We start from the raw sequence: 23,150 nt of genomic DNA on the forward strand, positions 1-23,150 counted from the left end.
TTGAAAATCTAAAAGACCTATTAAGATATATGGAAATTAAATCTGAAATTACCAATTTTTGTTCCAGAAGGAGAGAATGGAAAGGATAGATAGAACTCCCCAGTTGAAGATATAACGCCTAAAATTTTCCAGAAACAAAAAGGCAAATGTCCTGCCAATAGTACAGTTTGAAAAATTAATAAAGAAAAAAAATGAACATAAACAACAATGAAAAACAGAGTGAAGTAAAGAGAAAATGCTAGAATCTAAGAGAGAGAGACAGAGAGAGTAACTGAGATAGATTACTCAGAAGATACAGAAGTTTGAAATCAGCTTTCTTAATAGCTACAAGTGACAATGGATTCTAATTTTTAAAGTACTAAAGGAAAGGAATTTGGACTACAATCCTATACCCAACGAAACCAGTATTTAAAGGTGAGGATAAAATAAGGATCTTTTTATATATAGAAGGAGTTAAGAGTTAATTCTCTACAAATCTTCTCTTTAGTAAGAACAACTGTGAAAAGATTTCATAAGGAAGGAATGAAATGCAAGAATTTCTGGTGAGTAATCAAATTGGTAAAACTTATTTTTTTTTATAAAAATTATTTATTTATTTTAAGGGGTGGGGGACAGAGAGAGGAAGAGAGAGAATCCCAAGCAGTCTCTGCACTGTTAGTGGAGAGCCTGACACAGGGCTTTATCCCGCGAACCGTGAGATCATGACCTGAGCCAAAATCGAGAGTCCATGCTTAACCAACTGGGCCACCTAGGCGCTTCAAGTTGGCAAAACTTATTAAGCGTGCAAAGCACCAAATGTCAAAATCAAAAAAGCATTTGATATTCATTTATTATTAAATTCCTGGGGATATCAACGTTGTGGTGGAATGAAAAGGAAAAATGTAGTCATTCTTTCTTATTTGTGGGGAGGATATGTGGGGGGGAATTAATATAAATTAGAGAAGATTCATAGGCTTTTATTAGTTCCTTCAAGCATATGGGAGAAGAAGAAAGGGCCAATGGTCTTTTTCTGATTTGACATGCAATGTTTACAAATATTTATAAGCTTTAAGGGAACACATTATAACATTATGACCAGGGCAACAAATTGTTAAATAGGACAGACTTTTTTTTGAAAGCTACTTTCCCGTGACATGGCAAAAATTTCTAAGTTCAGCATGTCTTATTTTTTCAAGATCTTATTTTTTTTTTTAATTTTTTTTTCAACGTTTATTTTATTTTTGGGACAGAGAGAGACAGAGTATGGACGGGGGAGGGGCAGAGAGAGAGGGAAACACAGAATCGGAAACAGGCTCCAGGCTCCAAGCCATCAGCCCAGAGCCTGACACAGGGCTCGAACTCATGGACTGCGAGATGGTGACCTGGCTGAAGTCGGACGCTTAACTGACTGCGCCACCCAGGCGCCCCAAGATCTTATTTTTTAAGAGCAAAATTATATTAACAGAGGACAGAACCAGTTGGTAACTTATATTTAATTATATGAGTTTCCAAATGGCATGAGGGAAAAGACTTATAACTGTGAGGCTTCTTAATTTGACTTTTCATAAAACCTGTAGAACATTTACAAAAGACTTATCAGGTATAGAATCACATTTCAATGTATCAATATCAGTTCTGTGTTCATCAAGCACTAGAAATTTCTAATTAAATCATGGATTAAAGAGGAATCAAAATGGAAATTATAAAACGATGTGTTGAATGGTGGGCATTCTACAAGATTGAGGGGACATGGAGGAAATGTTCAGGCTCAGGAAAGAACAACTGTGAATTATAAGTTAAATAATCAGGTAAAACATGAATAGAAGAGATATCGTAAGGGCATATATGATGCTTTAATAAAGAACACTGGCAATAACTTCCGTAGGAGTTCAGAAAAAGAAGTAATCTCTTTATTTTTAAGTGATCATAAATTGGGATTTCCTGGTTCATAGAATGTGCATTGATAAAAAGGATTTTGATACATATTACTAAAATTTTACCTAAAACGTAGTACATCAGCAATGAATAAGCAGGCCCATTTCTTGCACCCACACAAACACTGGGTATTACAAATTTATAAAATCTTTTAAATTCGATAGGTAAAAATAATATAATAGTCTCTTAGTTATGTAGGTTTTTCCTGCTATCCCAAAGTAGAGCATTCCTATGAAACTTTTTTTTTCCCTTTTTTTGGGGGGGAGGCAGAGGGAGAGGAAGAGAGAATCTTAAGCAGGCTTGACTCTTAGTGTGGAGCCCTACACAGGGCTTAATCCTGACCCTGGGATCATGACCTGAGTCAAAATCAAGAGTCAGATGCTCTACCAAATGAGCCACACAGGGACCCTTCCTGTGAAGCTTTTTATAAGCAGAAATGGTACAAAGTGAAAAAGCAATTGCCATTATTTTATATAGAAAAAAATTTGAGCATTTGCAGACCACCAGAATAACCTCTTAGGCTTTTCTGGTACCTTAGAACACATCTTGCAAATGGATGCCAAAATAAATCACGATAAAACACAGATGCTCACAGATGCTCACAGACATGGTTCAAAGTTATGGCAGCCGGATGCGGAGATGCTGAGTATAGTTCCCGGGGAAGGATCTTGGCTGCGCCACTGCCGCTGTTTGGGGTGTGTGCTGCCTCTATAACAGAAATGCCGAATGCTATTTTCACTTTTCAGCTTTTTCGTAAAAGCAAAAATCCTCTTCAAATTCTTTCTATTGCTTAAAATAAGTACTAATTTAGGTCTTTTATAAAAGCAAAGTGGTGTAATACAAACTTCTGAAAAGTGAGGGATGTCTATATTTGTTTACTTAATTGTGTGACCATTTTGAAATATGTTTGGGGCCACTTGTAATTATTTTAGAAATTTGGAATGCCCTTTAAAATTGTCTTCCTTCGAACTTGCCCTGCATATTTATTTCATCCTAGTATTTGGAGTGGAAAGTGTTGATACTGAGGAAAGGGAGCCCGCTGTATGGGTTTTCCAGGGCGATGGTCCCCCAGGAATGGTCTTGCATCTGTATTCCCCTGAGAATTGTCTTGGGAGCCTGGCATTGTGACCAAATGCCAGGTTTGTTAAAAAAGGAGGTAGAGCTTTGCCAGGTTGTAGAATTTAGCTTGGTGGTAAGTGGTAAGGAATATCTAACTCATAACAATCCCCATTTAATTGCAGGCCCTCAGTCACAGTGAATTTCTCTGAGAACCACCATATCAACTATATTTGTTCACAGTTAACTGGCCCAGATTTTAGCACTTTACATAAATTGGGCCAATCAGAGGCCCTTCTCTGGGCATCTTAAATTGAGATTATGAGACCCTACTCTCAGTCTAAACCTGTCTCTCAGGAGAGGGGATAAAGAACTATTTTATTTTTTGCCATGGGGATCAGGGTTCAAAGAGAAGTAAAAAAAGGAAAAGAAAAGTAAGAACAAATTGTTTTCTGTAAGTGATTCCAGTTTGTTCTTGAGGCCTGGTTACATTTGCCTTTGGATTCAGTGAGAAACATTCATAATATATATGTATGCATTTGTTTTAACTTTCACCTGTTGTATTGGTTCTATTATTTGTAATCGATATAATCCTAACTGATGTGGTGGGCCAGAGTGGACAAAGATACGTTTCTTGGAATTACAGTGAATAACCCAGTCTGGCTGCAACAGGGGGCACATAATAGGAGATGGTGGAGAGCTCTGCATTCTAAGGAGCTGGTCCTGGGCTGCCTTTGCTCAGTGTATTTCAGAGAGGAGTACTGGAGCACATTAAAGGACTAATCATACTCACCCACTGAAAGAGTGTTTAGAATTGAATTAGTAGCAGGCTTAGTTTTACCACTGGTCAAAAGCAGAAGATGGTCAGTATGAAGAAAGCTGACAGGTTAAAGGGAATGGGTAGAGCAACAGAAGTGTCTTGGTCTTTTCAGGAAGACGTAGAAGAAGAATAGCTATAGAAAGATATAGATGTGACCCATGTTTAATGACGGCTGCAAAAGACACTCAATTATTTAAAAAGAAAAGCTTTATTCTCAGTCTCTCAGATCCTGAAGGATGTGGATAGAGAACTAAACCCTAAAGCTTGCCATTCCAGGTTAGTTTGACTCTACTATTGATTATTGGTTGCTGTCGTTTACATTTTTAAAATATTCTCTTGCCGGGGCACCTGGGTGGCTCAGTCGGTTAAGCGTCCAACTTCAGCTCAGGTCATGATCTCAGAGCCTGGAGCCTGCTTTTGATTCTATGTCTCCCTCTCTCTCTGACCCTCCCCTGTTCATGCTTTGTCTCTGTCTCAAAAATAAATAAATATTTAAAAAATTTAAAATAGTCTCTTGCCTAAGCTCTTATTTCACTTAATATCTACACTTCTTGGCATGCTGGCTGGATGGTACATTTGGACTAATCCAGCATATTCTCCAGTGACCTTTGAAAATTTTTTCCTACTTTTTTTCAAAAGGATGTTAAATAAGTTCCACACATTTTTTAAAATTAATAAGATGGTTCTAATAAAGACAAAAAAACCAATCTAATAAAATATAGTGATTTGATATCATATAAGTATAAATTAAACATAAAATACATCAGTCCAAGAACCCCCAAAAGATACGGGGTTTGCACAGAAATGAGAACCACAGCTTTGGACTTATCATGAGCCTTTCCTGGATTTCTTCTGTTAACCTGGCACAGAGTGTGCACACAGGTCCAGGAGGAGCTGACCACTTTGGAATAATGGAGAATATTGGAATAATGGAGAATATTGGAGAGAAGGATTTGGAGTTTTAGATAGCTTTGTTCTGAATTTTGATGACAGTTTGATTATTACAATTCAAAGTAAAAGTTCGTGAAGTGTTCAAAGATTTGAATAATAAAATAATTTTTACTGAGTCTTTAGGTTTAAATATTTGAGAGCTGAAAGGCAAAAACTATGCCTAAACTTGCATATATTATCACTAAGGTCTGATCTGTTTGTTTGTTTTTTTTCCCTTGTTCACAAAAATGGGTCAGCCATTTATTTGAACAGACATGTAAAGGAAAAAGACATCGCACAATCTTTGTTGTACCCTATTCTAGACACACAAACATACACCAATACTGTAAAAATCACATATTAAAGTTTCCCACCTAAAATTGAACAACACTCTTTTTTAAATGTATACACTTTTTTTTTTTACAGATAATATGCTAATTTTTTAACTTGGCAAATGTGCAGAGACACATTCAATGTGATAGAAAAAGGCAAAATTATAGATCAGGAGCAAAGAAACAAATGACAATGAACCCATATGATGTTTATGTGCCATGCCTTGTTCTAGGTGATTGGCATATATTCAATCTTCACAGTAGCCCTATGAGTATATACTGCTATCAGGCCTATTTAAAATTTTTTTTTTAACATTTATTTATTTTTGAGACAGAGAGAGACAGAGCATGAACGGGGAGGGCCAGAGAGAGGGAGACACAGAATCTGAAACAGGCTCCAGGCTCTGAGCTGTCAGCACAGAGCCCGATGCAGGGCTCGAACTCACGGACCGTGAAATCATGACCTGAGCCAAAGCCGGCCGCTTAACCCACTGTGCCACCCAGGCGCCCTGATCAGGCCTATTTTATAGATGGGGATGATGTATGGAGAAACACTAACTTGCCAAAGGTCACATAGTCTGGATTTGAAGGCTAAGGGCTGATCTTTTATTTAATAAACAACTCTGTCAAGAGATCAACTTTTCTACTCATTATTTTCTTCTAAGAGAAAGAGAAGGGAAAGGAGTGGAAAAACATGTTATTGAGCTGGACACAAATGAGGCCATCTTTCAGCTTCTCAACAACGCTATAAATTGTGTTTTATCACCCTACTTTTATAAAAGGGGACCATGTGGCTTAATTCTTTAGAAATTTGATTAAGCTCATGCAACCAGAATCAAATCTGGTAGAATTAAGATTGAAATCCATATCTGTATCATTGAGTGATCGATTCATCTGAAAAAATAAGTTTTTACTATGTGCCAGGCATTGTGTTGGATATTATAGACCCAAGGGTGAACAAGGCCAGAGACTGTCCCTGCCTCCAAGGAATTAGCAATCTGGTTGGGGAGATTAGCACTAATCAAAGACCACACAAAGCATGTATATTGCAATTGTAATAAGTGCTCTGAAGGAGAATTAGAGGATTTTACAAGAGTTTGTACTGGGGACTTCGGTCTCATCAATGGAGGACAGTAAAAGCTTTCATAAGGAAGGGATGATGGCTCTGACAGTGAGAAGGCCAGTGAAGTCTAGTTCAGGCAGGTATGTTAACTTGCACAGGGAAAGCTCCTGTGCCAGGGGAGGCTGGGAGTTTGAGGTTAGCAGAGCAGAGCCTTATAGGGTTTTGGTCATTTGATTAAAATTTTGGTCTTTATCCCAAGAGCAATTAGAAGCTATTGAAAGTTTCAAGGTTGACCTTTGTTTTGAAAACACTACTCTTTCGGCTTGTAAAACACTCAGTTGGTTAATCACTTTTTCTATTTGCTTTTCAAATGGTGGTTGTATGCATACTTGGAAAACAAAGTTAGCTTATGTTCCTATCCCTCTCACTGTTTCCAATTTTCAGCTTTAAGTTTGTAAGAAACAAAGAAAATGAATTATAAAATTTCACCTCAACCTTTGAAACGAGATTCCGTATTCATATCTTGGAAGAGAAGACAAAAAATTAATAACCCAGTGTTAATTAAGATCTGTCTTATAGATGAATCTTTTTGGGGCATTTCCTGTCTGCCTCCATGCAGTCATCAAACATTTGGACCTATTTTTTATACAATGAACATTACTAATTTCCTTTGGTCCCAGTGGGAATTATGTGTTTACAACAAAGAGGAAAAAGATACCTGAGTGGTTAGGGACAAAAATTGTGAAATATATAGTTGAAGGGATAAAATATTAATTTATAAATATTCATTTAATTTTGAAAAAAAAATAAATGGGAGCTTTCTGTTTAAAAATGTTGAAAATTTATGATTGAGTTTTAATTTATTAGATAATATTTGATATTGACATTAACAGTGAACATATTTTTCAAGAAAATAAAATTTCTCTTCACCTTTAGAAGAGAGTTCTGTGATACTGAAGTGATGTAGCAACCAGTTAACCTTAAGTTCCAAATGGAGACCAGAATATTAACTTTCAAGTTACACAATTCCTAGCAAAGAGTGACAAGGCCATAGCTAAGAAAACACCCATTCCAAATATATGATAAGTAGAACGATACTGTAAATATCATTAGTAGCTAGCTTGAGCATTACTTTTATTGTAGAGTTTTATGATCAATTTCCTATTGTCCATGAGTACCAATTATATGTTAAAGCATGATATGGACAGAACATTTACTACTTGGTGAAAGTTACAATTAATATTTTGTAGAAGTGCAGTATGAAAAATGAATGACTTAATGCAGACAAGTGGGTGGTTTTGGGAAATGATCACAAAAAGTGCTTGCAACACCATATTAACAGTATGAGATTAGCTACTGTTAAAATATGAAAAATCAAAAATTGCTTTCCTGGAGCTAGCTAAGTAAAAGGAAACTGCCTGAGCCAGATCTGAATTAAAATCTTTGTTTCTAGACTCAGTCTGAAAACTTCCTTTTTCTTGTATTGCTGAAGTGTTTCATGTAAGGATAAGCTATATCAGATGTTAAAATATCTGCTGTTCTTTCTTTAAAAAGTCAAAGTCAAAATAATCTATTCCCCCTCCCACTCAGGAATAAATGTATTCAGTTCACACCATTACTCAGGTTTGGGTTCATAGGTAGGTAAAAGAGAATATATCTAAGATTACTTTAAAAGCCATGTTCAAATTTAGATGTTTCATTAATTTTTGTTTGAGCTTTAAATGCAAAAAAAAATCTGCCATTCAAACATATTTCACTTCTAACATAAATAACATTCAAGGATTTAACAATATTTATACTCTGTAAATGTAGAAATATTAGTCCCTTGAAAGATCTCTTCATTTACAAAATATTTCTGTTACCGGTATCAGACATGGGGACTCTACAACAATTGGAAACATAGGAAATTAGTTACTCATGTAGAAATTCCCCCTCATAAATTTTGGCTGCTTTCACTGAAGTCTATCATCCGAAATGCCATCAATTTTCACCTCTCCTTCATTCCCATGCTGTCTTGTAAAAACAAAGGGAAAAAGAAAACATAATCTAAAAATTAACTGACTCTTCCACAAATTCACACTCAAAATTAAAACAAGAACATTTTGAGCCCACATAATACACCCCTCCCCCCAAAAAAACTCAAGAAAATTGGAAATGATTCTTGTTACACATAAAAACACAAACCCAATTTCCTGTATGTTTGCTGGAACATAACGGGTCTTTAAGAGAGTGAAAATAAATACTTTATAGCCCTACAATCCGTAGAGCAGCATCACTGGTGGCTTTGGTCTGGTTGCGATCCAGTAGTAAGTTTTTATTAATGTATGTAGGACTCTCCCACCTCCTGCTGGAATGCTTCATCACCCCACTCCCCCAACCTTTGCTCAGTGGATGATTACAACACTGTGTGACACTTCTGGTGAAGGCTTTGGGGTCTCCGTTTGTGATTGAAAACAGAATTTTGAGAGAGTTTATACCATGTTCTTAGAGACAAATAGCTCAGTACAAATACTGAAATATTATTGAGGAAAAAGTCCTAATCTTTAGAAACAAGTTACAAAAGATCTAATTATTCATTTCCTTCCTCTATCACTTAAAAACAGTTGTTTTACTTTACTAATAATATTGTTGTTACAATGTTAATTTTAAAATTTAATATTTGGCTTTCAACAAGATCAAATAATATGCGGGAGTTCAGCAGAAGAGCAGAGAGAAATTCATCAACAAAGCAATTATACCTTTAGAGCAGGTTACCAGTGACACATACAGTCACCATGTATAATGTATGTTCCATGGGGATGCTTTTATCCACTCTATTTTATTTGCCCTATTTAATTTGTTTTATGTTAGTAGATTTAAAAATGGAAAAACAGCTATTTGTGTTATCCTACAAGTTCTATTTGATAATTCTTTAAAGCTAAGATGTGTATCTTTAAATTTATTTTCACTGGCATACTCCGTGCCATTCAAATTATTGGTTAGGCATCTGTTTCCTTAATAACACACAATTGGATAAGAGAGAAGATTGTCTTTGTAGATAATGTTATGTCTCTTGGTGCTGGGGGACTGTACTTTAATTGAAAAATGTGCTTATCTAGAATTAAAAAAATATATACAATGAAGCCCTACATTTACTAACTCTTTGCAGTACTATTTAATCTCTTTGGGCTCTAAATTTCTCACCTATAAAACAGAAATGGTAATAAGCAACATCATAAAGCTGTTGATAAAATTATGAGACTTCTAAAGTATAATGCCTGTTTTATGATTTATTATTATAGCTATTAGTTTCACTTTTGACAATCTAATATTGTATTTCATTTTATTAACTTGACTAAGATATATTATGTAATAAAACAAATAAACTCCCTATGCTATATATAATTCAAATTTATGAAGAAAGAGTTATGATAAAGTACTTAAGTTGAAAGACATATTCTTCATAACCAAACTGCATGTTATCATTTCGAGAATAGTGAAAACACATCCTGGCAACAGAACATTAAAATATGTCTGGTATTGTCTCGTTCGGAAATAGAGGTAATTTTTTATAGTTCTGAAAACATCAAAGAATGGATGGAGTTAGGAGCAATATAATATATTCATTTCTATAGTAGGTTGTTATAGACCAGTAAAAGTGAATCTATACAATGAGGCCATTACATGGACGCTAAAAAAAAAAAAAAAAAAAATTAAAACTAATTTGATACCAAGGTCTTTTCTCTCTTATCTTGATATTTTAGCAAGGCTACCTCAGCAATAAATTATCTAATGCAAGTACACTGTTGATTCTCTTTTCTTTGCTAATATAATATTATGTTATTGTTATGATTGTTGAATTACTATTGAGATAATAGATACCTGGATAGATAATATATTACACACATAACTTGATCTATAATGTGTGTCAAAAAATGAAAAATATTCAAAATCATGTATTTCTCAATCATGTATTTTGCCTATTCGCCAAAGGAAATAATATTTTTAAAAATACAGCTATAGGGGCGCCTGGGTGGCGCAGTCGGTTAAGCGTCCGACTTCAGCCAGGTCACGATCTCACGGTCCGTGAGTTCGAGCCCCGCGTCAGGCTCTGGGCTGATGGCTCGGAGCCTGGAGCCTGTTTCCGATTCTGTGTCTCCCTCTCTCTCTGCCCCTCCCCCGTTCATGCTCTGTCTCTCTCTGTCCCAAAAATAAATAAAAAAACGTTGAAAAAAAAATACAGCTAGATTTTCAGTTTCTATTTTTCATCCTTTCCCTTGACTCTTTAGGACTAACCCTGAGCAAAACTGTGGCATGGATTTCTTTTGTTTTCCTCCTCATTTCTTTTCCTGTGCATGATACTGCTTATCCACAGGCACCAGGGCATGTCCTTGGAATTGTTTTTCAATTGGTGGTGATGGATTTACATTGATCCATCCACACCGTTGGCCCAGTGTCTTTTGTGGTCATCACCTGCACTCTTTTGGACTCCAGGCCAACATTAGCAGTTCTGCTTTTGCCTTGGAACTGAGTGAAATGGACTATCTCATTGAGAGACTTCACGCAGCCAGTCCCAGGTAAAAAACAAAAGGGCTGCCTTTCTCCTAACCATTCTTCCTAACCCTTTTAACAAACCATTGATGAGACACATTAGGAATTCCAGGGAAGTTGTCTGCATTTATCTTCTCGTTGTTTCTACTGGCAGGATTAGGAGGCCAAATCTTAAGAAAAGAATCTCCAAATGATACATATTTTGAAAGATAAGCCTAGGAATTACAAACTCCATACAAGTGAGTAAGAATATTTTCAATACTGTCTAGGTAACTGTGTAGTGCAGCTGTACATTGTCCTGCTACCGATAGTGGTGTCTTCCGCATTATGTTAGAGCCACCCCCCACTTCATGTTGGCTTGTGTCTTTTACCTTTTAAAAAATAGTATTTTCATTCAGTTGTTTCACCTTTACATTTCCAGAGAACCTAGTCATTGGAGAGCTCTTATATTTCTGAATTCCTTGCTTAAATAATATTTAGGCAGCTGAAAGCTTCAATTAACAGACTTCATGTTAACTTCAGGTTAAGAATTCCTAAAACAATAAAAGTATTCTCCAATAATCTACTTCTTATCTCTGATCGAAGATACTGATTTTCTTTTCTGAAAACATAGGATTGTCGTAATGTGTTAGTCTTTGTAGTTTCCTAATATACACATGTAGCTCATTCTTCATCCCAGAGGATGAAATCTTTTGATTCCATGATTAAGGGATATATTTTCCCATTTTCTCCCAAGTACATTTTACAATGTGTATGTTTACTACTGTTTGTAGAAAAGAAAGGCTTAATTTTTCCCTTTTAATCTGTAAAATAAAGAAGAAATAGGTAATACTCAAATTAAAACACGGTGTGCGGTTGCAGGATAATAATATAGAAATACCATATTCGTCCAATCCATAGTTTGCCCACCATAATTCTTAATTTCTTATGAAATTCCTAACATGCTGAGTGACATAGATGCATTTGATCTTTTAATTTTACTTTATTAATTTTTACTGGTAACATTATAACAATATTAACAACAATCAAAACAGAGTAAGTTTTTCCCAGATCTTTAATTCTAATGATTAAAATGGATTTCACTTTTTCCATTTTAGTTACCATATTTGCTAAAATCGTAGTTGACAAGTAAAATTATTTAAATTACCTATGACAGAAAAATAAGAGAATCCCTTTGGTGGCTAACTTTTAAAAAATTTTTGGAACAATCTCAAGCTTACAGAAATTTGAAAGTATAATGCAAAAGCTTTGTGTTGTTGTTTGATATCATTTGAGAAATAATATTCTACCACCCTCCAAGATCTTTAGGGTGTATTTACTACAAATGAGGATTTTCCCCAACACAATCACAATATAATCATTGATCAGGAAACTAATATTGATATTTTACTACCATTTATTCCTCAGGCTTCACTCAATTTCCCAGTTATCTTAATGTTCTTTATAGCAAAAAGATGCAGTTTATAAATACTGATATATTTAGTATATATTTAGTTGTGTCTCATAATCCTCTTTACTTTGAAACACTTTCTCAGTCTTTCCTTGTATTTTATGATTTTGTTACATCTGAATTTTTGGGTACTTTGGAGAAGTCCTCAACTAGGACTTAGCATATATTTCTTACTGCTTACATTCAGGTTATGTTTATTTGGCAGGAATATGACAGAAGTTAGGCTGTGTTCTTTTAACTGCCTCCTGTTATGTGGCATAAATTTTTAATTTTTCTTATTGCTGATAATATTTTCTTTTATCGCTGATCTGATGTGGTATCTGCTAGGCTTCTGCAGTGTAAAGTTATTTCCATTTTGCTTTGAAATATATAAATATTTTATGTGAAGGTAGTTTGAAAATTCCTGTTCCTCATAAAAATTTCAATTTACTTATATTCATGTGAATTCATAACTCCTGGTTTGCTCAGTGAGTGATAACTTATTACTATAAATATTTATTTTGATGTTCAAATTTTCTCCAACTTAGTCAATGGCTTCTGTAAACTTTAAGCTTACTTCTGGGTCCTTTTAAAAAAAAGTCCCCTTTGAATCAAGAATAGTCAATGGGGAAAAGATAATCTTTTCAGTAAATGGTATTTAGAAAACTGGATATTCACATGCAAAAGAATGGAATTGGACTCCTATCTTCCTCTCACAAAGATTAACTCAAAATAGATTAAAGACTTAAATATAAGAACTGAAGCCATGAAACTTCTAGGAGACAACACAGGGAAAAAGCTCCTTGACACTGGTCTTGGCAGTGATATTTTGTATGCAACACCAAAAGCGCAAGCAACAGAAATGAAAATAAGTAAATGGGACTACATCTGAAAAGCTTCTACTCAGCTAAAGAATAATTATAAACAAAATGAAAAGGCACCCTACTTAACGGGAGACAATATGTGCAAACAGTACGTTAGATAAGGTATCAATAGGTAAAATATATAATGCCCTTATACAACTCAATAGTAGAAAACCAAACCATCTGATTTTAAAAAATAGGTCGTGGGGCGTCTGGGTGGCTCAGTCGGTAAAGTGTCCGACTGCAGCTCAGGTCATGATCTTGCGGTCCGTGAGTTCGAGCCCCGCATTGGGCTCTGTGCTGACAGCTCAGAGCCTGGAGCCTGTTTCGGATTCTGTGTCTCCCTCTCTCTCTGACCCTCCCCCGTTCATGCTCTGTCTCTCTCTGTCTAAAAAATAAATAAACGTTAAAAAAAATTTTTTTTTAATAAAATAAAAAAAATGGGCCTAGGACCAGTATATACATTTTCCCAAAGAAGATATACAGATGGCCAACAGGTAAATGAAAAGGTGCTCAACATTACTTACTAATCATCAGGGAAATACAAATGGAAACCATAATGAGATATCACCTCATATGTGTTAGGATGGCTATTAGCAAAAAGACAAGAAATAAGAAATGTTGGGGAGCATAAGGAGAAAAGAGAACACTTGTGTGTTATTGCTGGCAATATAAATTGGTGAAGACACTATGGAAAACAGTATGGAGGTTCCTCAAAAAATTAAAAATAGAATTACCAGAGGCGCCTGGTGGCTCTGTCGGTTAAGTGTCTGACTTCGGCTCGGGTCATGATCTCATGGCTCATGGGTTCAAGCCAGAATCAGGCTCTGTGCTGACAGCTCAGAACCTGGAGCCTGCTTCCGGTTCTGTTCCTCCCTCTCTCTCTGTCCCTCACCCGCTCATGCTTTGTCTTTCTCTCCTTAAAAAATAAATAAACATTAAACAAAAATAGATCTACCATATGATGTAGCAATCCCACTTCTGGGTATATATTTGAAGGAAATGAAATAATTATCTCAAAGACGTATCTGCAACCCCATATTTATTACAGCATTATTCACAACAGTCAAGATATGGAAACTAAATCTTTATTGGTGAGTGAATGGGTAAAGAAAATGTGATAAAGAAAAAGTGAGGAAAAAAAAAGACATATAATGGAATGTTATTTAGGCATTAAAAAAAAGACTGCAATCCTGATATTTGTGACAAATGGATGGACCTTGAGAGTATTATGCTAAGTGAAATAAGTCAGACAGAGAAAGACAAATACTGTATGATCTCACTTATATGTGGGATCTAATAAAAAGCCAAAATCATAGTAATAAAGAGTAGAATGTCATTTACTATAGGCTGAGGGGTGGGGAAAATGGGGTCATGCTGGTCAGAGGGTAAAGTTCCAGTTATTAGATGAATAAGTCTTAGAGATATACAGCAAGTTGACTGTACTTAATGATATTGTACTATATACTTGAAAATTGATAAGAAAATACATCTTAAATGTTCTCACCCCTCACACAAACAAAATTATAATTATGTGAAGTGATGACTGTGTTAACTAACCTTATCATGGTAATCATTTTACAACATATATGTGTATTAAATCATCATATTGCACATCTTAAACCTATACAATGTTCTATGTTAATTGTATCTCAGTAAAGCTAGAAAAAATTTAAAATTTCTCTTCATGTTTTGAGCATTTTGTTACTTTCTAGCACCACAGAATGTTCCTTCTTATGTTTTCTGACACAGCAACATGCTTCCATTTTGTATCATCCCTGCTTTAGCCATGAAGTTGACTATTTCTCTTGTACTTCTTTTGTTGAAGAATGACAATTAGAATTGGAGATCTGAGGGGTGGATTTGCCCATTGTTATTGGGTGTTGCTGCTTACAGGCTGTTTTGGTGGAAAAGCTATATTAATTTTGACACCTACATATATGTATGTCGAAGTGCGTGAGCTCATACTGCTACATGCAATTTCATTGCACAGGGTTCATCCTAGTTTTCTTGCTTTTTGCATTGTTAACTCTCTTCTCCCACAGTGAGAAATCTGACTTAATTATCTTTAATATAGTTACTTATTTGTTCAATTCCTTGCATGTAACCAATTTCCCTTTGCCAGTGCTGCCTCTCCCCTGCACAGATGGCCCTACTCCCCCTGCTCTCGGCTCTAACACCACATACTTGGCAACAATTCCCACTATGGGCACTTTCCTTACCCCACTTGGGCTCACCCTGGGCTGCCTTCCAACACAGGCACTCTCCTTACTGTCCTCAGGCTTTCATGCCCACCTTTGGAGCACAGTAGCTCCTCTGGCTTGCTTGATGCCTCCTAATGGTTTGTGGTCTGATTTGCCTGGGAAAGAAAGGGAACAGAGCCTGATGCAGGGCTGGAACTCATGAACTGCGAGATCATGACCTGGGCTGAAGTCGGATGCTTAACCACCTGAGCCACCCAAGCGCCCCAAGTTTTTATTAATTTATTTTGAGAGAGAGAGAGAGAGAGAGAGCATGCATGAGCAGAAGAGGGACAGAGAAAAAGGGAAAGGGAATTCCAAGCAGGCTGTGTGCTGACAGCATAGAGACTGACGCAGGGCCTGATCCCATGAACTGTGACATCATGACCTGAGCCAAAACCAAGAGTTGGATATTTAACCGACTGACACTGAGTCACCCAGGCACACCCCCCCCCCCACACACAATTTTTGTATTTTAAAGATTTAAGTTGATAAGAAAAGAGCTTATCATTTGACATTCTGTGATACCTTTTGGAATGCCATGTTTATCTTGATCTCTGTCACTACTATTGCACAACTGAGTCACGTCTTCCTCTTATCTCCCTTGAAACACTTTTCCGTCTTGATTTCTAAGGCAACACCAAATCCTGATAATTTTTCTTTTTCCTAATCTTCTGTATTTGTTTCCTTTCTTGTGCTCATCCATTAGATAATGACATTCTTTAGAGTCCTGTCTTCTGTCCTTTTATTCACGAGAGAGCTCCTCGGTAGGATTTAGCAATGACGTACATACTCTTCACTTGAAAATCTGACAGCTGGGCCCGACTTAACACATCTTAGTCTAGAGCCAAGATGAGACTCCTACTTCAGTAGCCTAGCCCCACACTAACATGCATCACCCCTGAACACTAAGTGTGCCTTTGGAAAATAAGTTGCAATTTTATTTGTGGTATAATGACATAACCCAAATTCTCATAAGCATACTTGGGGATCTCAAGTCCAGGCATAAGGTCAGTGTACCACCAAGTTTCAGCAAGGACTTACACGGACATTGGGTCTCAAAGTTGGTGATTTGTAGCCCCTGAGATGAGATGGCTGTTACCATAATTTACCTCTCTCTTTTCAAAATGGGGAGAGTACGTAGTAATCAAAATTGTATGTATAAAATGTGGAGCTCAGCTTGGGAAAGGCAAAGATAGATCCAGGGTACAGAATAGATGGCAGGCAGAAGTGTCCAAGGGATGCTAAACAGGATAACACTGGCATCCTGCAAGACAAGGCTTCAGGACTGGGCATGTGTGAGTGCTAGGGGTCAGAAAAGGTGATTGTTTTACCCAGGCGAGCAGTCTGATGTCAGAAAGAACTTTGTCATCATGACCTTTTCTCTGTTTCTCTTTATTAATTGGTGAAGTTCTCACTGTTTTTTTCTACAAAGAAAGAAAACAAAATTCTTCCCAAAGCCACTCTTAGGAGTATTTGTTCAGAGGATAAAACTGAGATGAAAATAAGGGTTCCCAGCACTATATCAAATTGATGTGTTAATCTCAACACAAATAAAAACAGAAAATTTCTGTCTTACATAGTCCTTGTCACTTTTTTTTTTTTGGTTAATCAATTTTGGATTGTCCATTTACCTCAGAGGAATAGCATGTGATCTATTTCTTTTTTATTTGTTTGCTTGTTTTAATAAAAGATAATTTTAAAACTACTTAGCAATTGCAAGAAGTTACTCTTTTTTTCACAGTTTGGTAATTTACTTGTAACTTTACAGCAGTGGCATTAATGAGACTAAACAACATACTTTAAAAGAAGTTGGATCAACCAAAGTAGGAATTTGCAAATCATTTTGGCTGTGTCCTCATTCTATCTCTTTTTGGACATAATCTGATTGATAGAGGAGTAGGAGCAGGGAGGCTCGATGTGGAAGAAATAGCAAAAAGAATAACAAAAAAGGCTGAGCTCATCCCCAGGCTGGGCTGCATCTTAACACTGATCACATTTATCAGAGTTCCCAAGTGTGGTGGTGACAAATCCTTTTTCCTGGCTTCTTGCCTTACACAGGATTAATAAATAATGAGCTCAATATTTTAGGAAAGGATTATTTCATTATCATATCTTTCTAAAACATTTACTTTGGTTACTAGCCATTATTGATTTGTATTTGAAGCACAGTACTATGATAGATATCTATATCTATTTTTATAAATCTCGGATTAAAGACAACATGACACAGCACACATACATGTCTGTATACATAAATACATTGCTACACAAGTGAATGATAATCATTTTTCTAACACCAGCTTATAATTTTGTTCTTTAAAATATTTATTTTGATTTCATGGCTAGATTTGAAAAAGATACCTTGAAGAATGTCAGTTGCAGAGAGTGTTTTTGGAAGTTAAGTCTTCTGATTTCTCACATCCAATAGTAGAGAGCATCATTTAAGGGGTAGGGTGGGGAGGAATGGGCAGAAGTAGATGAAGTGGAAAGTTGGTTTAGGCACACCTGCCGAGCTTGTCCCCGAAGAGGAGATTGCAGATAGGAACGTTGGTTTGATCGTCATCTTGTCAAATCAGCTCTTCTCGGAGAGCAACTGCCACTGTTTAAAAATGAGTTATCTCCTTACTGATTTGTTATCTGGGATAAAATAATCACAGCTCTCTTCCTAATAAGCAGAAAAGTTTTATATATTTTTTTGATGTCAAAGGAACAAAAGTAGCCAGAAGCATAGATGAATGCAATTATGTAATATCTAGTAAATACCACTGTGCATCATAAACATTAAGTTCATGATAACTTTCATCCAAAAGTGGGATTAATTTGATCTAAACCAGATGAATGAAGGAAGCAGCTACTGTGTAAATAGTTCACTTGTTACTTTTCCAGATAGAAAACAAACTAGCTATAAATCTTTTGGGGCCCTTTAAAAAGCCCAAAACTTTCATAGTTTTGTCAGGGTAACATTAGTTTTTGGAATCTTTAGAATGTAATATTTTCCAAAGATAAACTCTAAAGGGTTAGATGAGCGAATAGGCACACAAAATATTTTAAGTGATACAGCAGCAGATTTCTTCCCTATACTTTTTCAGTTTTAGGCTGGGACTGGTTTTTCTAGGTAATGCTATTAAGTTGTTATATTCAAACAGGCATAAAGAAGGTACGTTTTGTTCTGTAGACTCAGTGTACCGTGACACGTCCACAATGGAAGAAGAAAAGTCTTTGTGGTATTTGCTTCAGACCACCATTTTGTGGCTACAAATCCATTAACTACTTCAGAAAAAAAACAAGCAGTGACATTTTCCATGAAAAATGCCATTATGTAAGCATGTGTCAATATGTAAATGATTAGAGTGTTCTAGCCAGATCCTTTAGCCTGCCTTTAAGCCCCTTGCCCTGCTATCCCTTTATACTTGGGATGCTTAAGACTAGTGAAGAGGAAGAGAGAAAGAAAGAAAGGAGCAGAGCATCTCTTTAATAAAGTTTGAATCCCTTTCCCTCCAAAACAAAATCCTTTTTGCAATATTTATTCAGCAACTCAGTTTTCATCATCCTCTCATATTCTTTGCACGAAACTTCTCCTTTAGTTTCAGTGCCTCTGATGAAATTTCAACTTTCTTACATTCTCTTCCTGTCCTGCTTTGGATTCTGAAGAGCTGAGACCCTTTTGGTAAGTAATAGTTGGCATTAGTTCTGTTTTTATCCCAAGACTTCATCCTCACATGCCTTGAGGATAGAAGCAGCCAGGGGAATACAGCACTGTTTATTGAACACGAGAATAAGATTTTATATTGAGATCGGGTCCTGTTTTATTCATTTGTATACTCCCCTCTTTGATGGATGAAACAGCTAGCACAGTGCATGGCACACAGTAAAAGGCACTCAATAAATAATTGCTGGAAAATGAAGTCAAATATACTTGAGTTCTAGCTCTGGTCCTCAGGCTGAGTCACAGGGAAGTTTCATTTTCTCTACTATAACACACGAGTAACGCAGGCCTTATGTAGCTGTTACTTTAACTAAATGAGATAAACTAGTTAAGAAGTGCCTTGTAGAGTTCTGAAAACATAGTAAGTCCTCAATAAATATTAGTTCCTCTCTCTTTTGACTAGTCATTTAACTTTCCTGAACTATCCTCTCCTCATCTGTACAAGAGGATAATAATATCCTGATGGGTTCCCCCCCCACCCAGAGGATTAAATGAGTTTAGGTTTATGCCACACCTTTTATAATATTAAAAAAAACAAACAAACTGATGTGAGTTGTGAGTTATTGTTAAGGTATTGAAAATCTTTACCAAACAGATGTTAAAACACTGATGGGCTAAGGAATTTAAGAACAAGGTGACTGTTGAGAAATTCTTGTGCAACTTTTCAGAGCTTTAGTTTTCTCATTTGTGAGATGGGCGTAGAAAGAGAGCTGACCTTGCAGGACTGTTGTGATGTTTAAATGAGATAGTGTGCAGAACGTTCTCTGAACGGAGCCTGAAGTGTCCTAAGTACTCAGTGTGTCAAGATTGTGTTAAGTAGATTCATCTTTTTTGTGTGTGTTTCCTTTAACCTGAGACTCTGTCTTGACAGCTTTAAATTACTGGTCAACTTCTTTTTATGCTCCTTTATAGAAGACATAGCCCATCATCTTTTGATTTGAACAGAAAGGGTGGGAGGTGAAAACATAAATGTGGAAGCAAGTAGGGATCCTTGACTTAATTAAATTGATATTTTATACAAAGGCTGAGGTTTTCATTTAATTTTTAAAATTATTGTTGGTCCTTTTTAACTATTGATCATAATAAAATTGAAGATCATTCTGCTGGAAAAATTATTATGTCTTGGTCAATGACCTCTTAATTGAAATGAACAGAAATACACATTAAATTGTGTGAGCTAGAAAGGGACTTTTGTGGATGGATAATAGGCGTTCACAGAATCCAACATCAGCTAGACCGGGAGGGGACCCAGGAGTAGGTCACATTGTCGGTCTTTATTTTTACTTTTCTTTGTGTACCAGCTTCTCTCCTGCTGCTCTGCAGACATGTTTTACTGCCTAGGCTTGGAGTTGATCCTCCCTGCCTGGACCATGACACGAGGTCTTGAAGGAAAATGGCTGCCTAGAGACCACCACTAAGGTGTGGGCAGATTTCAACTCACCCAGAAGGGCTCTCCTAGAGTAGCTTTCTTGCATGAAATAAGTATATACTATAACATCAAAACAGGAAATCTTTCAATGTCATATATTTTTTAAAAACCTAGATGAGTAATAATAATACTGTGTGCAATCAGCTACATGTATTGTTACAAAATGAAAAGGGCTCGTTTATTTAAATGGAAATGTATGAGATTCAATGTGTTTTTGATAATTCTATTTTGAACAAAATGCTCAGTACTGTTTAATATGCATTTTTAAGGCCAAGTAAAATATAAAAATTATTTGAATTTTAGCAGTGGGCCAGAAAATGATGAGTGGCAAAATTCCTATGGATTTATAAACCCTCTGTATTTCAAGTTGATCATTTGGTCCTTCAAGTAGAATTTGTGTGCATAGGGTAGCTATAATAACTCACTCATGTAAATTACTGTTTGGCCATATCTTCAGTCTGCCCCCAAATTGTTTTTGGAGGCATCTTAATCTCTTCTGGCTTAATGGAAGTTGGCAGACAAGGCAGCGGGGAGCTATTGTAGATTTTCTGTTGAGTTGGGGCCAGAGTTCTATCCAGAATTGAGTTCATTGACAACATTCCCCTCACCACTCACTCTTTCCCAGACTTTATTTGAAGATTTTAAAGGTTCTGTTGGATGCAAAGAGCATGGATTTGGGAAATTAGTAGAGAAGTCAAGATCTGGGAGACTGAGTGAGAAGAAGACTAAGGAAAAGATCTTTAAAGTTTAGGAGTTTAGATAAGTTTTTATTAGGCAGATAATGTCTTAACATTTATGATCACGTCATAACCCAGAAATATGTATATGCACATACTTTTTAAGAGATATGTATGTGTGCTATCTATAATAAAATACAGGGCATTTTACCTTTGTTTTTGTTTTGTTTTGTTTTGTTTTTTTAGCAGCACTTATAGTTTGCAAATAAATAACAAAATACAATGTTTCTGGCTAAAATTATAAATATGGACCTAGCAATGTTTATTAGGATATGCAGTTATTTAGTAAGCATAGGACTAAGCAAATTACCAGACAGATCCTCTACAGTGATTTATTTTGCATATTGCCTTAATTGATGGTTGATGTCAAGAAGTACAAAGAATTGATAATGATGGTAGTATCAGCCACCAGGGTCTAGTTCATGAAGAATATTTCACCAGGCATTTTAAGAGGCAGTCACTTAGAAATACCCAGGCAGCCTTGGAAGAATCTTGCATTCAGTAATTAGATCTGACATTTCTCTTTAAGATAGACCTTATTTTCAAAGAACAAGAGATTTCATAGCTTACCCTAGGCAGCTGTTATCTTTAATACTAAGCATATGACCTTTCAGAACTTTATAGGTTTGGTTTCTTCAATAAAGTATTTGATTCTTCCTGGACAAAAGCCAAGTCTCTGTAGGTCTCCATCTTTTCATTTACAATATGAGCTTGTAAAAAGAGAAGACCTATAATCTCAAAAGGTTTGTTACCAGATATAGGAGCATCTAAAAAGCTGTGAATATTAACTAAGCCTGTCTGCAAAGACCTGTGGAAGGAGGCAATAACTTTTGATTTTAAAAGTCAATAATTCTATATGCCTGGGATCTCACTGAGGATAACTGAGAGTATAGGAGAGTTTACTGCAAGGAATGTGGTTGGAGGTTGCAAAACAAGAAAACCAAACGGGGGTCTCAAACTTAAATGAGCTTTCCTTACATGTATTTTCCTACATTTTCCTACATGTATTTACTTTTTTTATGGCCTTTAAGAGTTAGTTCTAAGAATAAGCCAAACTGTGGGCCTTACTTTTCATTCTTGCTTCAGGCCTCTTGGACATTGGGTTTGTGCCTGAACTTCAGTTATATTTAGCAAAGGCAATATAGGGATTTTCCTAGAAAGCTTCTGTGAAGGAAAAATGTTATAATTTCAGCTCTTCCAGCACATATAAATTTTTTTCCACAACCTATAATTGCTCTAGCCATACCTATGTATCTGGCACATAGTAAGTTCTTTAAAAAGTGTTTATTGATTAAATTCATGCTGTTTAGAGAGAAGTATCTCAGTATTTGAATAGAAAAAATTTCAGAAGGACTGAAGCCTGGGTATGATTTTATTTTGATGACTACTGCCTTAGTGAATAATTGGGTTGCTTAATTTATTTATAGTACACAAGACAATTTTCTCCCCAGTTAACTCTATTTTGAAGAAAGGCTGACTTCTCTTTGCTTTAGCTTTATTCCCTGTCCCTGCCTTTTTGTTTCCTTTGTCTCTCTTCCTCATAGTCTTCCCTTTTCCCTGGTGTCTTGTTTTCCTTCCATTCTTCCTCTTCTTCCTTCCTGTTCTTTTCATCTTTTTTCCTTAATGTCTTCTATTTTTTTTACACAGTCACAAGATGAAGCAGGTATTTTTTATGATAAAGTAATTTCTTCTAACATTCACTAAATAAGTTTTACTTTTGGCAAATATAATACATCTATGATATTTCCTAAATCTTAAAAAAAGTCTGTTTTCTATTTTTAATCATTTTCTCTCTGAGTCATTCAGTTTTCCAAAGATATAACAATTTTGTTAGTATAGAAATAATCAATATAAATTTGATGGGGAAATACTCTATGATTTCATATATTTAAAATTACTATTTAGAAAGAGATCAAAGAGAGACTCCTAAACACCAGCAAAGAATTGATTTTAGAGAAGAATAAGCTTAAACTACAAAGTTTCCGAGCTCCTTTATAAATAGAACGATAGCAAATACTTTCCTTGGCACTAGTTCACTACTTTTCTAATAAATCAATTCTAAGTGAGGAAATCCATTGTTGGTTGGAAAGAAAGATTA

At 35.8% G+C, this 23,150-nt stretch overlaps 1 long non-coding RNA gene across 1 annotated transcript in view; it reads left to right on the forward strand.

Moving 5' to 3' along the window:
* The first annotated feature begins 475 nt into the window (after window positions 1-475).
* Window positions 476-23,150, forward strand: part of LOC121029139 (uncharacterized) — a 116,226-nt gene continuing 93,551 nt past the window's right edge. Inside the window, exon 1 of the long non-coding RNA XR_005789610.1 lies at window positions 476-542. This is a non-coding gene — a long non-coding RNA (uncharacterized LOC121029139). The remainder of the gene's footprint in view (window positions 543-23,150) is intronic.

Source organism: Herpailurus yagouaroundi, unplaced genomic scaffold (assembly GCF_014898765.1).
Source record: "Herpailurus yagouaroundi ecotype Mexico unplaced genomic scaffold, PumYag 139, whole genome shotgun sequence".
Taxonomy (NCBI): Eukaryota; Metazoa; Chordata; class Mammalia; order Carnivora; family Felidae; genus Herpailurus; species Herpailurus yagouaroundi.